Below are 7,658 nucleotides of genomic sequence, written 5' to 3'. Positions count from 1 at the left end.
CTCGGAAATGTACAAACAGGAGAACCCGTCCAAGGATTCGAACCGCAGGTAGACGCTTTGGAACACCACACAGTAACTCAACGCATTCAAACGGATGGTCAGTGGTCAGAGAATATGTCAGGCGCAGGCTTGGGTTGAAACTCACAATGAATCCATGAGTATAACACATAGCAAAATGGAACTCACACACAACGAATATATTAAACAATGACTGAGATTTCGCAGGGATATGACAGACATGTCAGCCTGCAGAACATGGGCAGGATATGAGCAGAATATGCAGGAGGGAGTTACAAGGAAAAAAAGCTAAAAAGGAGCTGGCTCTGATACCATGTCAGGCCAGGCAGTAACTCTCCAAGGGCAGAAAAACTGATTGGTGTATTATTCCATAGGTAGGCTATTATTATATACAATAGGAGTGATTGTTCAGTTCATCTCCCGATGATTGTTCACATTCCTAATTTATTTATTTACAGAAATTCCCCCAATCATGAAGATTAGGTGTCAACAAATATAAAACTTCCGGGCTAGTATAGTTAGCAACTAGCACCAAGAGAAGGGTAACCAGCCAAGTAATGCAATGACATCTGAGTCTAAATGGTTATTCCACAACAGTGAACCTAAGTGTACTTTCCCTAGGACCCTATGATATATTGATAGGTATGGAATGGCTGGAAGGTCAAGGGACCATTACAAATTGTTTAGCAAAAATGGTGACTTGTGTGGATCAGCAAGGAAAAACTCAAACAATTCAGGGCATACCAAAACCCATATCAGTTAGACAAATTTCAACCTTACAAATGAAAAAGAATGCATGGAAGGGGTGTCAATTGTTTATGGTTCATGTAGAAGTAGATAACCAGCAAGGTGAAGAGATAAACTTATATACCTTGGCAGTTATTAAGGAATTTTGGGATGTCTTTCCAGAGGAAATTCCAAATTTTCCACCTCAGAAAGATATATACTTTTCCATTGATTTGGTGCGTGATGTGGCCCTAATTTCTAGGGCCCCTTACCAAATGAGTCCATCTGAACTATTGGAGATGAATATGAACTATTGCACAAGGAATATATTAGTCCAAGTGTGTCACTGTGGGGAGCTCACCTGTTATTTGTCAAGAAAAAATATGGTACATTCATAATGTGTATCGACTACCATCAATTAAATAAATTAACGATTAAAAGCAAATATCCATTGCCCCACATTGATGATCTATTTGATCAAGTGAGGGGGGCAACCATTTTTTTCAAAATTGACTTAAGGACTGGATATCATCAATTAAGGATCAAAAGTGAACATATTTATAAGAAAAACTTTAGAACCAAATATGGTCACTACGATTTTGTAATGTTGCCATTCGGTCTTACAAATGCCCCTGCAACCTTTATGTGATTGATGAACAATATACTTAACAAATATTTAGATAAATTTGTGTTGGTATTTATTGACGACATTCTAGTATATTCTAGAGATGAAGAAGAACATAAGGAACACCTAAAATTGGTGCTGCAAACTTTAAGAGAAAATTAATTGTACTCCAAATTCAACAAAAGTGAGTTCTACAAAACTAGAATACAATACTTAGGCCATGTCATTTCTAAGGAAGGATTAGCAGTTGATCCCGAAAAGGTTAAAGCCATGGTTAATTGGCCCATGCCAAAGGATGTGTCATTTGTTTGATCATTTATGGGACTTGCTGGATATTACCGTAGATTTATAGAGGGATTTTCAGGATTAGCATATCCTATCACCTCTTTACAAAAAAAAGGAGTAAACTTTGAATGGACTTCTGAATGTCAGAAGAGTTTTGATAAGCTAGAACATCTACTCACAATGGCTCCCATGTTAAAATTTGCACATCCAAATAAATAATTTATAGTTTTCATAGATGCTTGTATGGAAGGACTATGGAGAGTTTTACTTCAAGATAATTAAGTAATAGCTTATGAGTCTAGGAAGTTCAAAATCCATGAATGAAACTATGCTGTGTATGAATTAGAGCTAGTTGTTATCATAAATGCCTTAAAGATGTGGAGGAATTATTTGTTGGGAAATAAATTCACTTTGGTAACCGATCATATCAACCTAAAATATATTTTTAGTCAACCTAATCTTAATGCTAGACAAACTAGGTGGATGGTGTTTCTCAATGAATTTGAGTTTGACATAAAACACATAAAAGGGATAGAAAATAAGATAGCATACTCTTTAAGCAGGCATGCTGATAATCTAATGGAAGTGGTTGTTAGCGGTACTAATACATATTTCATACAGGAGATTAGAAACTCCATAACTAGTGACCCAAAATACATGGAAATTCAACAAAAATTACAACAAGTTGATATTTTTGGTTATGCAGAAAATTCTGTAAAGTTGTTGATTTACAGGAAAAGATTGTATGTCCCTAATGTACATGCCTTGAAATAGATGAAACTTAATTACTATCATAAGAAACCATATGGAGGACATATTGGGTACCAAAAGATGATCACAACATTGAGAAAAAATTTCTTTTGGCCAGGTATGAAGAAAGAGGTGGTTGAATATTTATCAAAGTTCTTAGATTGTTAACAAGTAAAGGTTGAACATCAACACCTTGTTGGGTTGTTGAATCCACTACCTATTCCTAAATGGAAGTGGGAAATAATCTCTTTAGATTTTATTACTCGATTACTGAGAACCAAATGACAACATGACTCCATCATGATAGTGCTAGATACACTAAGAAAGGCAGCTCATTTCATACCAATACAATCCACTTATGGTATGACACATATTGCTAATATCTTCATGAAGGAGATTTTATGATTTCATGGAGTGCCTAAGATGATAGTGTCGGACAGGGATGCCCAATTCACCTGAAATTTATAGAAGGCATTATTTGGGGGCATGGGAACACAACTAAATTTCAACACAACATATCATCCTCAAACTAATGGAAAAATTGAAAGAACCAACCAAATTTTAGAGGACATGTTGTATGTCATGGACAGACCCGCTAAATGGGTCGAATTTTTGCACTTAGTTGAGTTTTCCTATAACAGCAGTTACCAAACATCCATCAAAATGAGTCCTTTTGAAGCCATGTATGGAAGAAAATGCAATACACCTCTCAATTGGAGCCAGCCAAAAGATATACTAATACTGGGGCCAAACACTTTGCAGGAAATGGAAAAAACAGTAAGGAGGATACAATAGAACATTAAAACCGTACAGGATAAAGAGAAAAGATGTGCTGACAGAAAAATAACATACATAGAATTCAAAGTTGGAGATCATGTTTATTTGAGGGTGAAACCAAGGAAAAGTACATTAAGAATGAGAACCTGTCCAAAATTGGCACCACGGTTTTGTTGACCATTTGAAATTTTGGACTGGACATGACTTGTAGCCTAACAATTAGAATTACCAAGTCACATTAAATTTCATAATGTTTATCATGTTGTTGAGTGTGTGTTATATTCTTTCCCCAACTAGTCGCACGCACCGGGGGGGCGATAACCCCCCTTGTTTGTTGTGTCAAGCATAATAGGGGGGTCACAGAGGGAGCACATCCCTCCTTGTTGGGAGGTTTCAGGTGGGTAGTAACCCCCCTACATAGGGTTTGGGGCAGTGCCCCAGGAATTTTTTTTTTGGACCGTATATTAGTTCGGCAGACAATACTTATGCTTTTGTTCATGGGTTTTGCAAATGGTTTTGGGCATGATGGTTTTCTGCCGATGGTATTTTGTAGATCTGGTCAAGGGAACTAAATTTATGTTCTAATCCAGGGTTAATGGATTGGGGTTTATGAATGCTTTGACATGTGTATATATGTATTGTAACATTGAAAGGAACATAATGAAAAATGAATCTGGTAGACCCGGTTTTGGGATCCAGGGGAAATATATGTGTATTTATTTTATATTCTCATTATTATTTATTTTCTATTTTTAGAATTCATCTGCAGGTAATTTTTGTACAAGTTTAAAACCTACAATTGGTATCAGAGTTGTTTTAGCTTTGAGGGGACACCTTTATTGCTGAGGGTTTTTTTCAGGCCTGTGGTAGAGCCTGTTGAGTGGGAGATCTACAGGATCGATTATTGCGGTGAAAGAATATGGTGAGCAGTGGAAAGATAGAGTTCGAGAAATTTAATGGTCAGAGTTTTGAGTTATGGAAACTCAAGATCAAGGATCTTCTAGTGGATAAAGATAAGCGGATCATGGTAGATCCGGGTATTAAACCAACAACAATGTCAAATGAAGACTGGGCGAAGTTGGATAGCAAAGCAAAGAGCACAATATAGTTGCGTATCTCAAATTCAGTATTGTTGAATTTATCAAGGGAAGCTACGACGAAGGCTTTGTGGGACAAGTTAGGGACTTTGTACCAATCTAAGTCTCTAGTGAACAAACTATTCCTACGGAAAAATATGTATAGCCTAAGGATGAAGGATGCAAACTTGGTGACAGAGCATATGAACGCCTTTAAGATTGTGGTAACCCAATTTTTATCTTCTGATATTAAAATTTCAAATGAAGATAAGTGCATCAACTTGTTGTGTTCTCTACGCGATTCATGGCATTGTATGGTTGTTGCAATAGGTACTAATACAACTACCTTGAATTTTGATGAAATAGTCTCATCCTTGCTGTCAGAGGAGATGAGATGAAAAAATATCGAGGGCTGTAATGGATATGCCATGTCTGTACGAGGATGGTCCCAGAACATAAACAAAAATAAGTAATGAGTGGGAGATCTAAATCTATATGGAGTTCTAAATATCCAAGAAAACTTGTAAAGGTGTGCTAGAAATGCGGAAAGGAAGGGCACTTCTAAAAGGACTGTAGATCTAAAGGTCTTACGAAAGGAAAGGGATCTGATGATGCTCCTTCTCCAGAGGCGAAAACCACCTTGGATGAAGGTGGAGATGTGTACTTGGATTCTTCTTCAGATACACATGTAGATCATGAGGCATGGTTTATTTACTCAGGCACATCCTTTCACTTCACTCCCCATAGGGAGTGGTTCTGCAAGTATGAGAAATATGATGGTGGTGATGCCTTCTTAGGGAGTGACAAGAAGGCTAGAATCGTTGGACGTGGAAAATTCAAGCTGAAGTTGCAAGGTGGAAGGATTAGAACACTTTCAGGTGTTCTGCATATTCCTGCATTAGCCAGAAATCTGATTTCTATAAGCAAGATGGATGATGCAGGTGTAAAAACAATGTTTGAGAAAGATACCTGCAAGATGGTTCAGGGAGCACTAGTATTGATGTGGGGAGTTCTCATTAGCACTCTGTACAAGATTATGGGTAGTATTGTTATTGATGGGTGCAACCATTTTTTGGTTCCTGAAAGTGGAGTTAAAAATATGGTGGTCTTTGGAGAAAAGACCATGCTATGTCATCAAAGGCTTAAACATATTGGATAGGAGAGCCTTTGAATACTTCATGGTAATGATATGGTAGAAGGTGTGTCTAATTTCTCTCTGGATTTCGATTTCTGTTAACATTATGTATATGGGAAGCAAAATCAGGTGAGTTTCCCCTATGGTGCTAAGATGGCGAAAGTGATATTCAAGCTTGTGCACAATGATGTGTTTGGTCCTGTGTTGGTTCCATCATTAGGTAAGTCTATGTACTATGTATCATTTATAGATGAATTCTTAAGGAATACATGGATATATTTCCTTAAGAATAAATATGAAGTCTTTGACATGTTTAAATAATTTAAGGCTTTGGTGGAAAACGATAAATAGAAGAAGATAAAGGTGTCAAGGACAGATAATGGTGAAGATTTCTACAAGAAGGAATTTGAAGAGTTCTTTAAGAAGTGTGTTATAGCACGGTAGAAGACTAATCTATACACACCTCAGAAAAATGGAGTTGTAGAAAGAATGAACAAGACGTTGATGGAAAAGGCAAGAAGCATGCTCAGTGGTGTCGGGTTAGGACATAAATTATGGGAAGAGGCGGTGGAGACTGCATATTACCTTGTTAATAGATCACTTTCATCAGCATTGGAGGATAAGACTCCACATGAGGCATGGACTCGTAAGAAACCCTCTCTTTTACATCTGAGGGTATTTGGTTGTGATGTATATGTACATGTTCCAAAGGAGAAAATAACCAAGTTGGATAGTAAATCTGAAAGGTGAATCTTTATTGGGTATAAGGATGGTTTAAAAGGTTATAAGCTTTGGAAACCAGAAAAAAGGAAAGTTGTGTGCAACTTATATGTGGTGTTTAGAGAGGTGAAATATGTTATTAAACATGAAGTCCTACCAAAGGAACCTGAGAAGATAGACTTTGAGCTAAAGGATGAAGAATCAAACTCTAGAGTAGAACAAGAATGAGAAGATGAAGAGCCAAAAACTATAGCTGTGAGAAGATCTGTTCGAGAAAGAAGGCAACCAGAAAGGTACAGTTCATATTCTTTCTATTCAAAATTTTCTTTATCTATTATCGATAATGATCCCAGATCTATCAGGGAGGCAGTAGATTTAGAGGATGGAAAAATATGGAAAGAGGCCATGGTTGATGAAATGGCATCTTTGGACAAAAATGAGGCTTGGGTTTAGTGGAATTGTCAGTTAGAAGGAAACCCATTGGAAGAAAATGGGCATTTAAGAAGAAGATGAATGCATAAGGCAAGGTGGAGAAATACAAAGCTCGGTTGGTAGCAAAATGTTATTCCTAGGTGTCGGGAATTTATTTTGGTGATATATTTTCTATTGTTGCCAAGGTAGCTTCTATTAGATTACTTTTATCTGTTGTTGTTTCTTTTTATTTTGAGGTAGAATAGATGGATGTGAAGACAACATTTCTCCACGGGGATTTGGAAGAGGAGATCTACATGAAGCAACCTAGAGGCTTTGTGGTGAAAGGAAAGAAAGAACTAGTATGCAGGTTAAAAAAGTCTATGTATGGGTTAAAATAGTCACCAAGGATGTGATATAAGGAATTTGATACATATATGTGGGGATTTTCCTTCACCAAAAGAAAACATGATCACTATGTATTTTAAATTAGTTGGTGACTGTGTTATTTATCTGATCTTGTATGTGGATGATATGTTGCTGATTGGAAATGACAAAGAAATTATCCATGATTTGAAGACTCAATTGACCTCCAAATTCGACATGAAGGATCTTGGTGTTGAAAACTATATTCTGGACATGGAAATTAAATGAGATCTGAAAAAAAGAGGAATCTCTCGTTAAACTAGAGGAAGTATGTCGAGACAATAATGAAGAGGTTTAATATGCAGGATAGTAAATCGATGAAGGTTCCTATTACTGTAGATGTAAATTTATCTGCCAAACAATGTCCCAAGACATAAGAAGAGGAAGAAAACATGTCTCGTGTTCCATACACAAGTGTAGTCTGTAGCCTGATGTGTGAAATGGTCTGTACTAGACCAGACATTACACATGCAATGGGAGTATTGACCAGGTTTATGTCAAAACCAAGAATGGAGCATTGGACAATCGTGAAGCAAGTTTTTAGGTATTTTTGTGGCACTAGTGATTATGGTATTTACTACCAAGGAAGATCAGGATTGGACAGAGTTTTGGACATCCATGTCTTTGTTGATGTGGAATTGGATGGACATCAAGGTAAGGGAGAAGATATAAAAGTGGGTATGTGTTTAACCTATTCGAAGGTGTAATC

This window comes from Pinus tabuliformis, chromosome 3_1 (assembly GCF_031772625.1).
Source record: "Pinus tabuliformis cultivar Carrire ecotype Pingquan chromosome 3_1, CPIR1, whole genome shotgun sequence".
Classification (NCBI taxonomy): Eukaryota; Viridiplantae; Streptophyta; class Pinopsida; order Pinales; family Pinaceae; genus Pinus; species Pinus tabuliformis.
The sequence above is the reverse complement of the archived record's forward strand: the minus strand, read 5'-3'. Positions refer to the sequence as shown.